We start from the raw sequence: 20,776 nt of genomic DNA, 5'->3' as shown, positions 1-20,776 counted from the left end.
CGACTTACGACCGGTTGAGTAGTCCTCGACTTATGACCGGTTGGGGGTCACGGCATTAAAAAGGTTGAGAACAATTGTTCTAAAGAGAATGAAGGAGGGAGGGTTTGGAAGGCCCTCGCTGTGGTATGAGAAATTCTGCTTCATCACCAATGTTTACCATTTCTTGTAAGGAAATATTCAGTGTTCCACCCTTATCTTCATTCTGGGAAGTTCCACATAGCTACTTAGATACATTGTCAAAACAATTATCCTCATCCTTGCAGCGATCGTCTTCATCACTACTGCCCAAGAAATGGCAGTGGCCAACAACCAGCATCCCCTCCAGCTAACCAGGAGAGGAATGGAAAAACCTAGCACTCCTCTACACTTCTTAGTTTGCAATGCTTTTTTTCTTTTTTTGTAATTAAGGGGAAAAAAATTGCTGGGAGACTGAGCTTTAAGAAGACCTGTGAAAAAACAGCAGAGTGCTACAGTGGCTTAGCCTCTATAAGGTAGGGGGAGAATAGCAACAAGCTGTTCCCAGATGGCCCACCCCCAAGGCTTATCCTTTCAATTGTTCAAATGCATTCATTGCCGTTCACTTTGTGCCAAGATGGAACTGGAAGTTAATTGGATGCCTGAAAAAGGGAAGCAAACTTGTGTGGTCACAAAGGCTGAGAATGAGAACTATATAAGATTACACTAATCCTGCATGTGGAAATGTTCTCAGTGCGCTGATAGCACCTGGACTTTGAACTGAATGTTGGTTTCACACTAGCAATGAGACATTGTCCTCCACTACATCTGAAACCAGCAGCTTATATTTAGTACATCAATATGCATTGCCTTCCTTCCATGAAGTACTTTTTCACTCTTCTCCTGCTGCCTGAGGCAACTGCTCCCCAGGCCCAATGGTAGGGCTCATCCTGCATAATAATAACATGTTGCTCGTTTCTATCACGGTTGCAATCACATGATAATATTTTTATTTTTCAGATATAGTGTTAAATTGAAGGTAATTCTACATTTTCTCTGCTTGGGTTGTATCAGATGCAGATAACATGAAGGTACCTAATAACTGCTAAATCCAGCACCCAAATAAAAAAGCCAGCTCCATAAAAGATAAGGTGAAATTATCCCAATCCTCCCAGCATTTCTGTATAATCAGAAAGATCCACCTTCTATTTAGACTACTGCAAATTAATTAGATGAAAAATACAGAATAAAGAACCTTGTTTAACTGATTCAACACAATCTACCAGAATCCATATGAGGACTTTGTATAGCCAATGTCCTCTTGGTTAATAATTTATACTTTCCTCATTAAGTTATGAATATATGAATTTTAACTCTTTGTTAATCTGATACATGTTTATTGTCGGCTAGACTGTATAGCCATTAGACTTTTTCTTCAATTCAATAGACAAAGTTTATACTTGTGGATGGAAAAAGAGTGGAATATGATGAAGAAAATGACAAGCCCTATCCTTTTGAAACAATTCCACTGAATAAGATGATGAAAATGCTTAGATGCTTAAAAGAAGATGCTAGACTTTCTGTTGTAGTGAACTGGGGAAAACCAGCATTAATCCCTATACACCTTCACTGTTTGAAGGTGACTTTCAATGTTTTTTTTTTTGAAAATGCTAGCCATGTAAAACAGTGGTTCTCAACCTTTTTATAGCCGCGACCCCAGTCGTAAGTTGAGGACTACCGGCCCAGGAGTGACGCGCATGCATGGTGCCGCCCCCTGCGCCGGCTGAGGCATAGCTGGCAAGGGGCGGCGGCAGGCAGGCCCAGGCGCTCCGGGCGGCCGCGGCAGGCAGGGCGACCGCCGGCTGGGCCACCAGCTGGCCCAGCCCAAGGCAGGTAAGGCACCCACCGGGCCCCACGCATGCCAGCAACCCTCCCTGCGCCCACCGGCCTCCCACCTCCCACCCCCAGCCCTCTTTTACTTACTTTTTAGTTGTTCAGCAGGGAGGGAAGCTCTGCAGACTGTTCCCCTTGCAGCACCGTTTGCAGACTGGGGCTTTTGGCGGGCTCAGCAGGGCAGAGACAGCCCTGGACAATTCCTATTGGCTTTTGAAAGCCAATAGAATTAGACTCTGTTCAAGAGTCTATTCTATTGGCTTTCGAAAGCCAATAGAATAAGAGGAAGTAGCAGAGCTAAGGAAAAGGGGGAAAATGGCGGAAAAAATGGCGGATCGCGTTGTTTGGCGACCCCGTGAAATGGTCGTTCGACCCCAAATGGGGGCGCGACCCACAGGTTGAGAACCGCTGATGTAAAAGGAGAAATGTCAAAATCAATATTTAATATTTACATGTGTCAAGTCTATATTTTTTCCCACAAAGCCAAATTTAATTTTTTTTATAATACTTGAATTTTGAAATATATCTGATTTGAAGTTGAATCTATCTATATCTTACAACAGTGATTTCAATGTATTTCTGACAGCACACAGAGATTGTTAAACATTATAAAAATATCTTCACAGTTACATTACTTTTTAATCTCCTATTATATAAGCCAAACAGCTAAGTAAGATAAGAATGAAATCTCTCTCAAATTGAGTTTGACATACCTAGATTGTTTTCTTGTAATACCAGTAGTACCAAAGCCTAGCCTTGCTCTTGGTCTCCCATCAAAATACTATCCAGGGCTTTCAATGTTGTTGTGTTTTTTAGGTTAGTGAAGGTAAAGTAGGTGCTGTCACAAATAAATACAGCATTTTACATTCTACTGTGATCATTTTAAATCTCTCTAATTGTCCACTCTATTTGTCTTCCAATTTTTGTTTTTCTAAGATTCAAAAACGATCTTTACTAGCAGAAAAGAATAGTATTCCCTGCCAGATATCTTGGTTTGAATGTGACCACAAATCACATTAGCACTATGAGCTACAGAATCTTCCTGGAAGCTCATCATGAAATAAAGTTGTACCTGGTCTAATTCTCCTCTTAGGTTTATTGCTTTCCAGCTTAAGTTTCCCCTGCATTTAAGAGATGGGTGAATAACCACTTCTACGCATCTCTTGTAAAATCGGCCTTGCTCATCTCTTTGAATCTGGAAAGACTGCAGCATAACACTATAGGCTAAGGCAGTGTTTCCCAAACTTGACAATTTTAAGGCATGTGGACTTCAACTCCCAGAATTCCACAGCCAGCGTTGCTGGGAGTTGAAGTCCACATGCCTTAAAATTGTCAAGTTTGGGAAACACTGGGCTAAGGCAGGGGTAGGCAACCTTGGCTCTTTTATGACTCGTGGACTTCAACTCCCAGAATTCCTGAGCCAGGAATTCTGGGAGTTGAAGTCCACGAGACATAAAAGAGCCAAGATTGCCTACCCCTGGGCTAAGGTAAGTTTAATACCATTTAAAAGAGTAGATCTCGCAGCTCCCAAACAGGAAAAACTTTGCCTTGCCCATTTGTACATGATTCACTGCTTTCCGCCTCTTGCTTGATCATATGGTCTTGCAAAGTATTCAACCTGGATACCAGCCACCAGAAGCTTCCTCAACCCTATTCTAAAGGCAGTTTCAACTGTAGGCGCCATCCATTCTGAATCAGAACACTTAGTACCTGCAAACTAAATTAGGACTATCCTAATCACCATGCTGATTACCAGTGGTCTACAACAAACCAGAAACTGGCAGACACTGTATGGATGATTCATCCGCTTTATTCATATATAGCTTTTCTGGCAGCTTTTGACTTGAGTGTAGTTATTCAGCCTCAGATTGTCTCCTGCTTTTCTTTTTTAAACAAATGGAGTCTTTTTCCAAATGACCCTATGACATCAACTGATTTCTACCATTACCTATACATAAGACTGGCCTTACTATTAATCATTATTCTTTCTTCTTCACTCCTTACATTTCCCAGAATACACATTTAGTGGAAGGCAATTTCGATGTTCCAGATTTAGAACAGAGTTTTCTCCCTTCTTCTGATACTTTAGTCATGGACACAGTCTAGAACAGGAGTGTCAAACTGCTGGCCCATGGGCCAGATGCGTCACGCCAAAAACGTGCCCACCCCATTGCCAGCAATGGGAAAAAGTCGCGATATGTCGTGACACGTCACGTGACGCCGCGAGTTTGACACCCGTGGCCTAGAACATTTCATCAGTGATGTGGTTGACACTACCTCGCTCAGATCTGCCCAGCTCCAATTGAGGCTTCGGTTTCTGCAGCCAGGTCCCTGCCCTCTGCTCAGTAGTCTCTGTCTACCAGACCATTTTGGCCTGGGCTACGAGAGGCTGGTCATAGAGTCCTCTGCCCACATAGGGCTGACTAGCATTTGTCAATGTGTTTACTGGGTCTTAATGTCAAGATGCTTTTTACAAAGAACACTAGACTTGTTTTTTTCTTCCTAAAAAAATAACTTCACTGCTCTTTTGAGAGTATGATAGTCCTGTGCTATGCAGGAAATCAATTTAAACCAGGAAAGACAGCCTGGCTTTGCCAGAGGTATGTTCCTGATTTTGACATCAATGAGTGCATTAGAGATTTTTTTGTTTGTTTTTATGTATTTATTAGATTGTTATCCTGCCCTTATTATTTTTATAAATAATTTAAGCTGGCAAACATACATAATGCTCCTTCCTCTTCCTATCTTCCATACAACAACCCTGTGAAGTGAGTTGAGTTGAGAGAGGCTGACTGGTCCAAGATCACTGAGCTGGCTTTCATGCTTAAGATAGGACTGCAACTCACCGTGTTCTGGTTTCCAGGCCAGCATGTTAACTGCCACACTAAACTGTCTCTCAATGCATCTACAGTTTCACATGACTATACTTTTTTTTCCTTTACTGTTTCTATTATTTGGGAAGGGAGTGCAGTCCCATTTTACCTATTCCCACCTTTTGCTTATCCACAGGCGATTATTGTGGTGCTTCTGGCAATGACCACTAAATGCCAGCATTGCCATTCCCTTGCAGCACTAACCAAGGATTCCTTGATTATCCAGGTCTCCTTACCATTCCATTTACTCTTCCTCATATCTGCCCCACCACATCCTGGCAGATGATGCCTTAGTGAGTGAGAAGAGAAACAAAGCCATCACCAATTGCTTTCCTTAATTTGTCCATTCTAAAACAATTAGAACAGTGCTACTTGCAACCACTGAAGAATGGAGGCATGCACTTCATGAACGCGAGGAAGAGCCTTTAAAATAATAAGGGAACCAAGTATAGCCTTATGGGTTTCCCATGGCATAGCTCAAGATTATTGGTTTAATTGCTAATGTCCGTAGGAAGCTGCAGTGAACACGTGATACTCGGGCTGACCTAATAAGTCAATTGAATGAAGAACATTGTGAAATGGTATTTCTGCAGTGCAATGTCACATAGAGAAACATTTCATATACACCATCAGATGCCGTCTCCAAATTCGTAACGTAATGGAGAAACTATTTTTCCAAACGGAATGCATTAGCAAGCTGACACTGTATCTTATTGTTTAAATAAAGATTATAGTAGCTTTTTCGCAATAACATGTAACTGTACAACAATTTGCCATTGCAACAATAATCTCTTATAGGAAGACCACCAGTTCAAATCCAGTACCTTAAGTACTATGTGAGCTTTAATCAACACAAACACATACACACTCAATTATCAACAAGACAGCATGTGAGAAACTTGAAACAAAAGTCCATTCTCTCTCAAAATTCACTAGCAAGTTGTACAACATTTCAGGTTCATTTTCTAGAATAAGGTTAGAGATCTGGGGCCTTCCAGATGTTTTGGATATAATTCCCACAGTCCATTGATACTGATTGTGTTGACTAGGCCTGATTAAGTTCAAAACATCTGGATGATACCATTTTGTCTATGCCTAGGTGAACTAATAGCCTCTTTCAATATAAAAATGTCTCTTTTGTTCACAATAAAGCTATGCTCAAAGTTTTTCAAACTAAGGTTCCATGAAAATTTGGACGGTTTTGTTCACTTGAAGTAAAAGTAAAAAAAAAAAGTTCATTTGAATGCAGCCAATTTGCTGTCATTAGAGTCTTTGCCTCTTAATGAAAGATTCTGGGTTTTAAAAATAATAATTAACAGGTTCCAAGGCCAGAAAAAAATTGAAAAATCCTGCCTTTCATTTAGGTGATATGTTTCTTCTTATTTCACATCCTACCAATATTGTTTTTTTTTTATTGAAAATTTTTTAAGTTTTACAACAAATCCCCTCCCCAAACCCCCCACCCTCCCATACCCTCCCCCACCTCCCCAAACCTCCCAAACCCTCCCCCAACCTTCCCAGAGCTGAATACAGGCTTACTTAAAATTTTTCAAAAAAAGAATAAAAAAACTTAAAAATTACAATCATTAAACACATTATAATATACTCTAAACATTTTCTAGTATCATGAACTCCCTCCAAAACACAAATTTAAACATTAATTTCTTTGAATATCTATACCTACAATATAAAATCTAATTTCTCCCTCTTTCTTTATCCTCAAACAAAAAATACCATTAAAACTAAATACTCTTTAAATATTTTAAACTAAATACTTAAACTTCTTATCTAAAATTTTCATTCAATCTCCATAATCAAAAACATATAAATCCTAAACAAATCTAGATACATTTAATTAAACAAGTTATCTTCTCTTAAAACTAACAATAATCATAATAATAATAAAAAAAACCAATCATTGAACACATTATAATATACTCTAAACATTTTCATATCTTACTTATATTATTATCCATCATTCTTTATAAACTTCCTCCAAAACACAAATTTGAACATTACTTAAAACATTAGAATTCCCTTATAAACATTTAAATCTTTACCAATAACAAATTTCATCCACCACATTATACCAATAACAAATTCCTCCACAATAAACACATTCTTTCTCTTATCCATAAGTCTCTTAAAGGTATCAGTCTCTCGTGTCCATAAACCTCGAAAAAAATGCTTTAAAATCTACCAATATTGTTTTTGTATTTCTCCTACTTTGGGTCGTGGCATCTTTTTAAACCCTGCAGCTAACTGGATTCACATTATCAGTTTTGAGCATTTGTTGAAAAATATGGTAAGAATTTACCAAAACCAATAGTTAACAAACACACACACACACACACACACACACACATCAAATGAACTGCATGTATTTTTCACACCTCCAGTTCAGAAAGAACTTGATAACTATTTTATTTAGTTTATATCTGTTCTGACAGAAAGCACAAGTCCATTTTTCTTCTTATAAAATTAGTCTCTGAAAATTGACTGTGAACTAGATAGGACTTGATTTCTTTGGGAAACTATATAGCATTTCTTTAAAGGAAATATATACATGTCTGTGTATGTGTGCACACTTATGTCTAGTAGAAAAGCAGATTCAAGATTTTACAGCGAACAGCCACAAAGAAGAAAAACAGCTTGTGAAAAACAAGAGGTTGTTTCTCCAGACATTCACTATCAAAATTAGCCTTAAGCAGACAAACTTATTGGCACATCGCAATGCTGTGAAAAATGTCCTCATGGATTTTCAGTCCAAATATTCCTTTTCTGTTGAAGGATAACTTTGGGTGGGGAGGAAAGGGGGTGAATCCGAAACTAATGCCTGATGTTGATTTGCTGCCACTGATGAGTCACCAGAAAACTCCTTCCTCTGATGCTGGGCACATTTTTGCAGTGTTAAAAAAAACAAAAAAAACTTTGCTTTCTAAAAAGATGGTGATGTTTAATGCAAGACGATTCAGCAATAGGAGAAGGAAACAAATGAAAAATAATAGTGGTCTTGGGTGTAATTCCAAAAGATCTGGAGCACCACCAGCATTGACAAAATCAACATCAGTTAGTTGCAAAAGACAGCTTTACTTGGAGCAGCTTATATCCTGCAACAATACCTTTAATATTGTTAAACAATCCCATCTGCCTAACCTAAGTACCTGGGACGGACTCGATAAATGGATAAAAATGCCAAATTTAGTCTAAATGTCTGACTGACTGTGTGGCTAACAATACTACTATATTATCATCCTGAGATGAAATATTATTAAACTTCTGCCTATCCTGGGTCCTTGGGAAGGATTCAACAGGTGGACAAAAATGCCTAATCCAGTCTAAACATCTGGGTTATTGCGTGACCAACCATAATAATAATAATTGAGGAAGCAGACACCTGAATCATACGAGGTGGAGCAACAATGATAGCTCAAACGCTATTTGATTTACAAGCATGTATGAGCTCTTCCTTCTGGCCACCCACATTAAAGGCTTTCCTCCAGGCCTGGGAGTGTCATAAAAAGATGATGGTTGGCATGCAGTGCATGGCCCTTATTACTTAGCCCTGTTCTGCTTTGGTAACCAAGCCAGGGAGGGGTGCTGTTTTAGAGATTAATGCAGGACAAGCAAAGAAAGTAGCTGATGGATTTCCCCGGCTTTCTCCTCCCACCAAAGATCAATCCTAATCCAAAGGGAAAAACCATCACCAATCTCCTTAACATAGGATGGGGATGAGAACCTGTCTTTGGGCCACCACCCTCCCTCCCCCCCAACTGCTGAGTTAAAATGCTTTCCACCTGCCGTCTGAGAACTGGAATGGTCAAGTTCTCTAGTCCTGAGGTAGAAATACAACAAATCCCTATACAGAATGTATAGTACTAGGCAGCAGGAAGAAATCTAAATATATCTAAGTGCAGGTACAAAACCACGAAGTCTGATTTTAGATACCTGTCTTTAATTTCTGCAACTTACAAAAAATATTTCCCACAGATATTTTTCCATGGTGGTCCTTTAACAAGTACGCCGTGTCTGTTCATAATATAAATACATTGACCTTTTCTCCCATAAAAATTCCATGATCTTGGAATATAAGTAATCTTGCAACATATACTTTTCCTGCATTTAACTGACCATTTCTGTATTATCATCTGTTATAGAAGGTATAGAATTTTATAACTATATGTTATAATATAGTCAAATAATTTATATGAACATTTAAAGATCTTTTGCTTATCGTTTATCATAATGTACTATATCAAAACTTCCAATCTGGAGGTGCATTTGTTCTGTACTTTCCTTTTTTTTTGCTAATAATACTTCAGTAAGAGATGTTTAAAAGGCTAACAAGATTTCTAAAATATTTCAGATATTCTAAAATATCTGAAATTTCCAAGCAAATTTTCCCGGAATTTAATTCATGCCTTATCCTCTGGTTTTTAAATGTTGGGGAACTGTTTTTTTTCCCAGTATTTTGTAACATACGTGCTAATGGTGTGAATTACTGAGCCGTGTTTGCATGATAACTGCAAAAAGTATAACTGTTGCACTTAAGTAACCTTAATTATTAAGTTTTGTGGGATCAACTAATTTTTAGCCATCAGATAAAATAAAATAAGATTTTAGAGCACAGGAACATTTAATATACTAAAGTTTTCTCCCTTTTTCTGAGCTATAAAGTGCCAAGAAATACAGAGGTCAGGCTCCAGGCTCCACAGAGATTGTGTGATACATTTGGTGAACGTATGTGGTGTGCTACATCGCTACCTGTATTCATTAGCTAGCCCAGGTCTGTTTTAGATAAACAGATTCCAAAGTCAAATTTTAAAAATGGGGAGGAGGTAGAAGAGGCCTAGCCCATGGGGAGTAAAACGAAGGGTTAATAGAAAGCAGTTGAAAGTTAAATGAAATTAGGATAGAAATTGTTTTGTATAACTCACTCTCCCACCCACCCTGTAAAATATGTTAAACCTGCTTGATCTTTCCTTTCCCCTCACTTTAACATCTTCTTGGCTTTCACAAAAACATCCTGAGACTGAAGGTGAGAACAATTAGCAATAAAGATTGGAAATCTTGATTCACAAGGCCCATATAACTGTGAGACAGATGTTGAATCAACCTGAGCTGCAGATTTCCTAGTATGTTCTACACCAGCAAAGGACAAATGCCAAAGACTACATTGCAACTCATGTTAAGTGTGTTTTGCAAGGAAAAGAAATGTGCACTTGATTTTTCTGGCATTTTGTTATTGTTGCTGCTGAGAAATGAGCCATTGCATAGAGCTTTTAAGAAGCAACACACCCCTTTGCAAACATGTTGCAGAAGGAAAACTGTTTCCTTGAACATACCAATCCTCTCTGGGAAATGCTACACCCCTGAGAATGCCATTGCATCTGCAATAAAGCAGGAAAGGTGTGTTTGGGTTTGCTTAGCAACCTGAAATCACAAACCATCAAACAACAGTAACTGTGATTATCAGTAAGATTTGCCAGGGAAGCCCACATTGAACCTCTGTCAATTTGGCAGTTCAGAGACTCACATGACTGTATCTACTCACACTTTAATTAAAAGCTGCATCTACAGAGCTGGTATCAAAAGCAATATCTACTAAGCTATGGGACTTAATGAAAAATAAAATGATGATTGTATTTTTTTTAAGAAGTAGTAAGATTTCCTGTCAAGTAGACATGCAGCTTTATCTTCCAGAAGATGCCATAGCCAGGGAACCCTTTTCATTATATGTTTATATTTATCAAACTATAGCCCAGAAGATTATATATAATCCCATACCATTTTACCATCAGTCAAAAAATGTGGACTATATTATTTTTTTACTCCTTACACTTTTGTTTTCTCTGAATTAGATATGAAGATTACATAAAATGCAGAACTGACTAAAAGTCCAAATTCATGTTAGCTAAACTGCAGAAATATAGAATATATTTCTATAATATATATGTACTGGTAAAATCCAGAATCTGTCATCCTGATTAAGTTTGCCATTGTTTCTTCATAGCATTAAACTCCGCTCCATCTTTCATTATTCTTATGCCCCCCACAAAACAGAATTGTCTACCACTACTACTTTTTCATAGTCAATTCACTAAGCACTACCTTATCTTCTTAAAATTAACCACTGGCCACAATTGGATTTCCTAATGAGATTTTTAAAGTCTTCTACCATATGATTTTAGCTAATAAGTAGTACTACTTATAGCAGGCAGTGGCAACAGCCAAATTTTAAACTGTGACTATAAAAACAAGATATTTTCTAATAAATTAATATTTTTTTAGTTTTTAAATGTATTATATAGCTTCTATTACTTTATCTATTAAACTGTTTTATTTTCTATCAAGTTCTATCAAACTTTTAATTATATTTCCATTTTGTTACTTGAGACTTTCAACTATAGAAAACATTATTGTTAGCAGTAATAGTATTGTACCATCTCAACTGTGTGCTTCAACCCTCATATCTGATTCCAGCTGTCATCTCTGCCAATATTGCCATTCATTAACATATTTGTTGTATCAATTAAACATATATGGGCTCAACATGCATCTTTATCTTGCTCTCTTCCCTATTTTGAATTCCATTTCCTAAGATTCAGTTTTTACAATTGCTTCTTGCTCATTGTAAAGAGTACTATAAAGAATAATCAGGTATTTTGGCATGCGCAGTTAACCTCAGTTATGTTCCATATGTTCTAGATCTAAACAATCATATGTATTGCTGTAATCAATAAAGCTAAGATAAACTTTCTTAACTTGCTTGCTCTGTCATTTATTGTATGTTAGTAACTGATGACTCATATTTCTCCAGACTGCCTTTTCTGAAACTTGCCTGTTTGTCTCTTTCCTTGTACACTTCTGTGTAAGATCTTAAGTAAAGCTTTGCTTGCAAGTAGAAGTTAATGGATTGTTCAGTATTCTGCATGTTCTTGCATTGCTGTACTTCAGTATACACACAATTTTAGTCATCCAGTCATGTTTGATATTTGTTGACATAAAACTGTTAGCATTTTAATTGTCCCACGTTCTTCAGCTTTAAACTAGGTAGGAGGTATTTCATTCACACCTGGAACTGTCTTATTTTATAGATGCTCTATAAGTGGGAGAATGACTCTGCATTCCTCATCCGTGTGACTCTGTATATAATGAAACTCCCTTTCTACTCTCTGGGTTTTTAAGATGGTCCTCAAGAATTTCTTTTGGAAGAACACTTGGTATTCTTCCATGGGTGAAAGGAAGAAACAATTAGGGAAGAAGCATAATAGCCTTAATTTCTACATGTACAGAGTCTATGGAGACAATTGCTAGTATTGGGAAATGTTAGGAATAGAGGTTTAAGAACAACTGGAGGACCATAGATGTATTAGCTGCTGATCCAGAAAAGTTCAATGTATTAGTTTTTACTACAGCTGTGTATGTCTCAGTGTTTCAGACACTGCACAGCATCTACCTGCTAATGAATTTTTTCAGGTTTTTATACAAATCTGAAAATAAAATCCCAATACTTTAAGGAGACCACTGATTTAAATTCAACTGATTCTTGAAACAGTGGCATCTTTTTTAAGGCTCCTGAAAGAGGCTGGGGAAAAAAAATCATCTTGCTTTAACAAATAACAGAGGTGTTGTGCTTAAATAAGGCTGAAGCCTTTATTCCAGATCATTTTCCCTTCTTTTTATCATCTCAGTTTGTGTTCAGTGGTAAGTGGAAGGATGGCTCCTTATCTGATCGTGCCTGTCTGTAGCAGCCTGAGCAGTACTGGTATGGAAAGTGACTTCTGCATATGTGTGCATAAATTGAACATCTGTTACCAATCACAGTGGCAGCCATGATCAAACTCAATCTCTCTTAACTCTAAAATTTAGCCCCCTGGCACTGAACTGCAGAAGAAACCACTTTTTAGTAGCGGGTGGGATTGAGAGATAAGTGATATACAGAGCAATAATCCCAGGCCTATAAACAACTATACTGCTGTGTTCGGTGCTATGTAAATATGATTAAATACTCATCAGGTCTGAAAAATAGCCCAATACTCCTTACTCTAATTGTTCAGAATTCAGACTGCAATTTCTACTTTATTTCTTTTGTACCACTTCCATTCCCATCGCCCTTTTGCTAAGGAGAGTGGGAAAGCAGAAACAACAGTTACAGAGAACCAACATGAAGTTCCCAAAATCTTATTTACATACCCAGCACTAAGGTTATAATTTAGTGTAAGATTTGGAGATTTCTGAGATGTCACGTTATGTTTTAATCTTGCTTTTCCTTAATTTATTTGTTTGTATATATTTATTAAACTATAATTTTATTATTTTATAACAAATAGGGCTTAATTTCTCACTGTCCAGAAGAAGTGGCAAATTCTGATAAAAATCATGGGCCCAGTATGATATAAATTATGAGTCAAAAATCAAATATAATTCTATTTATTAAAATTAACTTCTGTGTCAGGCAATTGACAGCTAGTGCAGAATTGCTTGTTGTAAATAAAATTACATATGCAACTGACAAATAGGGCTTAATTTCTCACTGTCCAGAAGAAGTGACAATTTCTGATAAAAATCATGGGTCAGAAATCCTACATCTCAAGTTTCTTGTCTTCAGGTTGTGGTAGGAGAGGAATAACAGATTAAGCAAATGGGCATCTCTATTCTACATAACTTTCATTAGTCTTTCTTTTTTTTCCTGGGGGGGGGGAAACAGTAATTTATTCCTTTGCCCCAGTATCTTTTGGTGTTAAACTGAAATATTTGCACTTTTTATAGTCTACTTTAATTAGCCCCTATCAAGGATGTTCCATAGAAGCTGATTATGACCCCTATCACCCCATGGGGTAGGGCACAGGATAATAGTCTGAGTTATAGAAAGGCAAATTTTGATTATTAGGAAAAATTCCTAACAGTAAGAACATTTTAACAGTGAAACTATTTCCCTATAGCGTTATTCAACTGCCTTTTGCCAGATGGCTGCAATAGAGGCATCTATCAGGGTTACACTAATTTAGATTGCTAAACTGAATAGGGCGTTGAACTTGACATCTAAATGGAACCTTCCAACCCTAACATTCTATTAAAATGTGCTTATGTATAGAAAGCATTTTAGTTCCATATAAAATAATTACACATATCTTTCCTGACCATATCTTTCATTCTTCAACATGATTTTGGCATAAAGACATTTGACAGGAATTTCTCTGCTCCTTCCCCATATCTCTGCCAGGAAAGACTTTACCTCTTTATTTGACTGTCTAAAAACACAGAAGTCCTTGCTGTTGTGGTTTTGCTATTGTGATTTAAGGCACAAATACCTACCCCACTCCAATCTGGCCATTATAGGTAAGTACAAAGTACTATTTATGCTAGGATAGATTGACATAAGATTCTAATAGGATAAATTTTCATCCCAGGAACTGAAAACATCACTAAGTTATAGTCATTGCTATGGCAGTATAAGGCCTGTCTTCTTTGTAATGTATTAGCACAGCAGTGGTGAATGACAGTAAGAGACTATAGAAGTCCTTGGCTTACAACTGTAATTAAGCCCAGAACTATGCTCATAAATTGTGCTGGTTATTAAGTGGGTTATCATATGATCATGACTGTTGTTTTTGTGGCATTAAGCAAACACAGCTGTCATTAAGCAAACATAGTCATTAAGCAAATGCTGTGGTTGTTAAGTGAATCCATTTGAAAAAATCCGAAATGGGCATTTTTCACTAGAAAGTGGAATACCAGGTTCCACCATAAATGTGACCACAGGATGCTTCAAAGAGCCATAAATGCAGGTCAGTTGCCAAATGCCCAGAATGCAATTACATGACTGTGGGAGGGGTGGGGTGGGGTGGGGAGAGTCATCAGAACTTTGAATCTGAGTTGTAAGTAGCCCTGGCAAATCCGTTGTTAACTTTGAATGGTTGCTAATTATCAGTCATCAGTGGAGGATTACCTATATAAATTCTTGATATAGAAGCAGCCTTGGTCACAGAGTAATTCTGGTTGAAGCTTTGCTCTATCTCAGTGTTTCCCAAACTTGGCAATTTTTCCCAGAATTCCACAGCCAGCAACGCTGGCTGTGGAATTCTGGGAGTTGAAGTCCTCATGCCTTAAAATTGTCAAGTTTGGGAAACACTGCTCTATCTATTCTATGCCTGCAGCATCGTGCAACGTCATTCTTAATGGGCTAAGGATCCTGGTGTTAGACAAGCCAATAAGTGAGGATGTGCCCATAGGCCTGAGCAACATTCTATAAAGCCTTCTGGGCGTACATCTTACCAAGACACTAATATACCCCGGCAATATTTCTCTTCTTCCATGTTCCTAGAAAGTTACCTTAATCTCTCCCCCAAATAGTATTTCCCTCCTTATTTCACTGCTACTCAAAGGCAGCCTCAAATGTGCAGACCCTGCTAAGATTCCTCACACCTTACTTTGAAGGGAAATCAGGTGCTTGGTATTGACTGGAGAGAGAAGCAACAGAGGCAGGCAGCCACCAAGTTCATGCCACCATGGTCCTTGCAGACTCCAGAATGGCTGACAACGCTTCCCTTCAACTGTGGAGAAAATCCTGTGGGTTGTCCTGCTGCAAAGATATATTTAGGTGAGAGTAAGTTTGAATTCAGCAGGGTATCCCTCCAAGTACACCCACACCTTGGGTTTCACAAGAAGACATGCAGATTTCCTTGTTAGGCAGCTAAGTTCGCTGAAATAATCGACTGAGGTTTAGAATGGATAGCATGATCTATATTAATCTTCCCTCCGGCTTTCTTTCTTGGGTTTCTAACAGGCCGGCCATTTGTGCCAATTTCTGCCAGGCAGCCAGGACACCCCCCCCACCACCACCAAATAATAACACGGCAACCTTGAGAGCCGCTATTGGCTCAAAGAGCGCTGAGGTCACCCGCCCTGAGCCTTAAATACGAGATCTGGCGGGAGGAATGGCCGGGCGGTGATATATCAATTCCGCAAGCGGCAGAAGAGGAAGGCGCGAGGGAGAGCTGGCCTTTCTTTTCGCAGCGGAGCTCAGCTCGCCTTGCCAGCTGCCGTCCCAGGAAGCGAGCGCGACCAGCTGCTGGGGCTGGGTCGGAAGCAGGCGCGGGACAAGGATCGTGTCGGCGGGGTTTGCTTTGTCTCCTTCTTCTCGCCATTAAATCATTTCCCGACGCTCTACTCGTATCCGGCCATCTCCTCTATTTCCCCGCCGCGGCTCTGCTGGCCTGCTCCCGCCCCACGCGCCGAGCCTTCGGCTGACCCCTTCCTGCCGGGCTTGGCTGGGGACTGGAGTGAAGCTGGCCCCGGTTCAGCGGAGGAAACCGGCAACCCATTAAAGCAGGTGTCACATGTTTCTTCACCTGGGTCACTTGGCATGTGCAGACTGCAGAGTTTCCCTTTAACAGCCTAACTTGCAGAGGCCAAGGAGAGTAATGAGTTGCGGTTCCCATCGCATTTCTGGATTTCCCCCCCCCCCGCACATAAATGTGCGCACACATACACATCACTGAGGGGCCCAATTAAGTCTAGCATGTGGGAACTTTTTATATTCCCACCCACTGTTTTCCACCATATAGCAGCATAATAGACTTGTGCAGACGCTTGTGGGTTTTTTTCAATCCCCCCCACACATTATAATCATCAAGTATTGTTCCCCAGCCATAGAGCTTCTGACCTGAACATCAAACCTGCAAAACTGAAAGGGGCTGCAGATGCCAAACCAACAAGAAAGACATGAGTCATTGGAATGAGCAAATCAAATCCCCAGCCAAAATGGGCTGCTTTGGATGGATCCCTACATAGAATAATTGTTGAAATCATGGCAATTCCCACATGCTGGGTCACAAGGTGTTCAGAGGTGGAAAATTTTTAGGAAGTCATCAGTCTGCCAGGACTTACACTATAGCACAAGAAGTTGGAATCAATGTGAAAGTTATGAACAAACTTAATTTGGGGGGGGGGCTTCCTTAACATTTGCAAAGCAGCAGGATGCCTGATTTCACCTCCACCAAACTGGCAGACCAAAAGCTGCAAATTCTCAGAACATCAGCAAGAGTATGCGTCCCACTGTGAACATTTCAACACGCTACAAGCTGACAATTAGCACATAATAAAACATCAATAAAACTACAAGTGGGCAACAACTGTGCAGCCAAAACAAATATGCTATATCAGAGTTGGCTAGAAAGGACATTCATAAAAATGTTTGCATGCTGTTACCAATATCTAGCATTGGAAGATTTCAAGATGTAAGAATTAATGTTCCTTATAAAAAAAATACCCTAAAATCACAGAGATGTTTTGATTTTTAATGCTATCTGGTAACCTATAGATTCTGTGTGGTTTCATAAATCACCCCTACTTTTGGATGGCTGCTTTCAAACTCTGAAAGCTATCTTCCTACCTAAGGCAAAAAAGATGTCTCAACACTATCCTTATCCTTCCTGCTAATTTTAGAAATTATTTTCCTTGCAAAAATGAAGGGAAACTATGCCAATTACTGGGATGGCTTCCCATCTATTTTGCCATATAAGAAATTACTCTAGGGGGAATTAGTGTTTTTTTTTTTAATTATTGCTGTTGATGTGATCATCATTTTCTTTCCCAGACTACAAAACTACTACAGTAATAAAGGCACTGCAGTAATTTGATGGATGGATGTTTGTATCATTTTAGAATTACCTTTCCTGAAATAAAAGGACCAAGCCATTGTAAAATATAGCTATGAGAAGAACATGGCATAGGAGACACCAGAGCACAAAATTCAAGTTAGGAATGTGGACATCACATTCAACCACTTTTCTTCAACCACTCCATTAATATGTTTTTTTTTTAACAATATAACACTGGATCCTATTTCCAAATTCAATTCAAAATGCCAATTTTGACTTTTAAAACTTGGAGACCAAAGAAAATAAGGCATCTAAAGAATCTATTATCTCAACATACGCTGTCCTGTGCATGAAAATTTTCAGCTAAGCACTGTAACCAGTATATCGTATTATATGGCCATCTCTTTGATGGAGACCCTATGGTTAGAAACCCATGTATCTATTCTGATCCTTCAGTCATTTCTTGCTCTAGTCGCAAGGGGGAAAATAGTAGATTTGTTTTATCTTGGCAGAATTTCTATTCTGCTGATTTTATTAGTTCTGGTATATGTTGATTTTACAATAGTGTATATAACACATCTGTGGAGTTTTTGATGCTCTCTGAGCTTGGTTCTTTGCTTGCTAATATTTCATTACTCAGCTAGTAACATCATCAGTGTGAATTAGAATGGGGTTTTGCTGCCTGTTTATACAAGGAGGAAACTACACCTCCACCAAAACTGACAAGGCAAGCAATGGCAAATAAACAGCCAGCAAACCCTACACTTACTAGCAGTGAAGATATTACCTAATTGGATAGTGAAATATCTGCAAACAAATAACAAGCTCAGAGAGTACCAGAATATAGTCCAACCCTGAACTACGGATATTCTCTTCTACTAGAACATAAACGTTTGTGATTCTGGTTGATGTTAGATGCTAGTTACTGGGCAGGTATGAGATTTAAAAGGATGAATGAAAGATGGCATGTGGCAATTTCAGATGAACAGCAAGAGTCAGAAGACATTATGCAGCAATGCTTTCCATCAAAATAATTTTGGAAGAAGCAGTGGAAAAAAGAGTTACAAATGAAAGACTTCCATAAAATTATGAGAATAAGGCAGGAAAATGAGATGTTCAATTTGTCTGGAAACACTCACTGTCTGCAAATTCCCTATTATGTTATAAACTTACTGGGAGGTCACTGAAAAGGGTTAAGAATGAAGATCCCCTGCACAGTGAACTATTAAAACAGAGGGGGAATAAACAGCAGTAAAGATTAAGAGAAGAAAGCCTAACAGAGGGGGTAGAAAACACAAGTACTCTGTTGGTTCTGCTGCAATACCAGCTTCATGGAGTTCCTTCCTCTGCTTCCATTTCAAACCCAGCTCAGATATTATGTTCAATACATAAATCTCAGCATGTTAAAAGCAATGAACAATCCCTCTCTCAGTTATGCAGTGATGTCTTAACACTTGATTGTCTATGGCAACACAACAGTCTTCATCTCAGAGCTTTTGTGTCCATACAAAATCTTCCATGTGAAAGGCACCTCAAACCATGAGGACTTCAGCTCATGGGACAACATTCTAGTGTACCCCAAAACTCCAGGCTGAAAGCAATTGTACCCATAGAGGCAGACCCTTCAGTGACAGGAATAGCAGGAGTTAGAGAGTGGCAGAACCCCTCACTATTTCTCTCAGACTGAGATTTACACACCACGGGTATTGCTTGATCAGGCTTCAGACATTCTAAGTACTGTGAATTTTAAAAATTGATATTCCTTTGTCCTTCCCTCATATTTCTTTTTAGTATCTGCCTGTTTAGATCCTGTCAATAGTAAAGGAAGTAGTAGTCCAGAAATGCACCACAGACTAACCCTTGGTAGAAAAGCAATAAAGGCCTTGGGAAAACTACTTAAGATGTCATACTAAGATCAGAATCATGTAGGCAATGGTATTCCCTGTGATACTCTACTGAAGTAAAATTTAGATTTTGAAGAAGCACGATAGAAACTTTTAAATGCTAATGATGGAGAAGACTTGAGAATACTACAGCTAGCTAAGAAAACAAGCCAAGAGATCCTCAGTCCAAAATTTTCACTCAAGGCACAAATCACAAGGCTCAAATTACCATATTTTGAACACATTATGCAAATACCTAGCAAGCTGTCTGGAGAAAGCTATCATGCTGAGAAAGTAGAAAGAAAGAGAAGAAGGGGATGATCAGCAGCAAAGAGAATAAACTCAGTAACAATGGTAATGATGCACTATTGAAAGTTCTGAAGGACCTGGCTGGGAACAGATCATTTTGGAGAAGGCCTATCTTGAGGACCCTTAGTGATCATAATCGGATTTAGTTAAGGTAGGAAATTTAGGTGTATATATGTACACGTTAAAGCTTAATCCTTGACTTTAAAAGGTTCACATTTTGCTGCATGAGGATGATTTTGCTCCATGATTGGGCAATATTTTACAACCTAAACAAAAGACCTTCAGGCCAAAATGGAATACAAGATGAAGTCAGTAAGGCATGTGGCATAAGAACTTTCTAAGAGTGAAAACAACGAAGGATAAAGCCAAGATTTCTATCAGTAAGATATTTACTTTGGTCTCCCAAAGAATGACTAATGTATTCACTGGATACATCCACCTTATTCCTGGATTTTGATGAGATTGGAAGAAATCTGTACATCCTTCCTCTACGCCTGAAGGTTTGAAACTGCATTGAGCACACCTTTTTTTGAGCCCCCAGTGTTCACAATTTTCTTGGTTCTCTGGGACCTCACACTCAGAGCTGCGATGCTTCCTTCGGCACATTCCTCAGCCTGGGCTTGGTTCCCCAGCACAGCAGGCATTGTGACTTGATCCAGCTGGGCTGCATGAAGCTGTGTCTAAAACAGCTCTTCTTTACTCCATAGCAAGTTGGGAAACTTATGTGGTCTGCAATTTGCTGTCCTATTGGGCAATATAGGGTTAATGGCTGCTTTAAGTAATCACCCAATCATGTTATTCTGTAATAAAGAAAATGGGCTGCCTTTAGCATTATGAAAGGCCTATATCCATACCACTTCCCTGTAAACCAGCCTCACCCCAATTTGCTGACCTTTTCCAGTTCAGGGCTCCCCATAAAAATAGTTCTGACTCCATTGTGTGATTCCACCCTCATCCTGCTATTCTAATCCTCAGCTCTCTGTAAATAGCTCTGCTTATGCCCATGATTCCTGCAAACCTGTCCCTGGGATTACAGATGCAAATAACTCAGCTTCACCCCCTGTTTCTCATGTATAGGCCGGCAACCAACAATGCCAGTTCTAATATCCCAGAACAGCACTGCCCACAGCTCCAGTATTTTAACAAGAGCAAACCTGCTGTTTCTAGAATCTAGAATTCTGCCAATATTTTCCAGCATGACATGTCCTGCAGCTTTTAAGTACCGTGAACAAGCAGGATTCACATAATTTAAAAATGT

At 38.9% G+C, this 20,776-nt stretch overlaps 1 protein-coding gene across 2 annotated transcripts in view; it reads right to left on the bottom strand.

The window, feature by feature from the left end:
- CLCF1 (cardiotrophin like cytokine factor 1) overlaps positions 1-20,776 on the bottom strand; it is a 50,853-nt gene that overhangs the window by 8,712 nt on the left and 21,365 nt on the right. The window lies entirely within an intron of this gene.

The sequence above is a fragment of the Crotalus tigris genome, unplaced genomic scaffold (genome assembly GCF_016545835.1).
Source record: "Crotalus tigris isolate CLP2741 ecotype Arizona unplaced genomic scaffold, ASM1654583v1 scf7180000017764.6130737, whole genome shotgun sequence".
Taxonomy (NCBI): domain Eukaryota; kingdom Metazoa; phylum Chordata; class Lepidosauria; order Squamata; family Viperidae; genus Crotalus; species Crotalus tigris.
The sequence above is the reverse complement of the archived record's forward strand: the minus strand, read 5'-3'. Positions and strand labels throughout refer to the sequence as shown.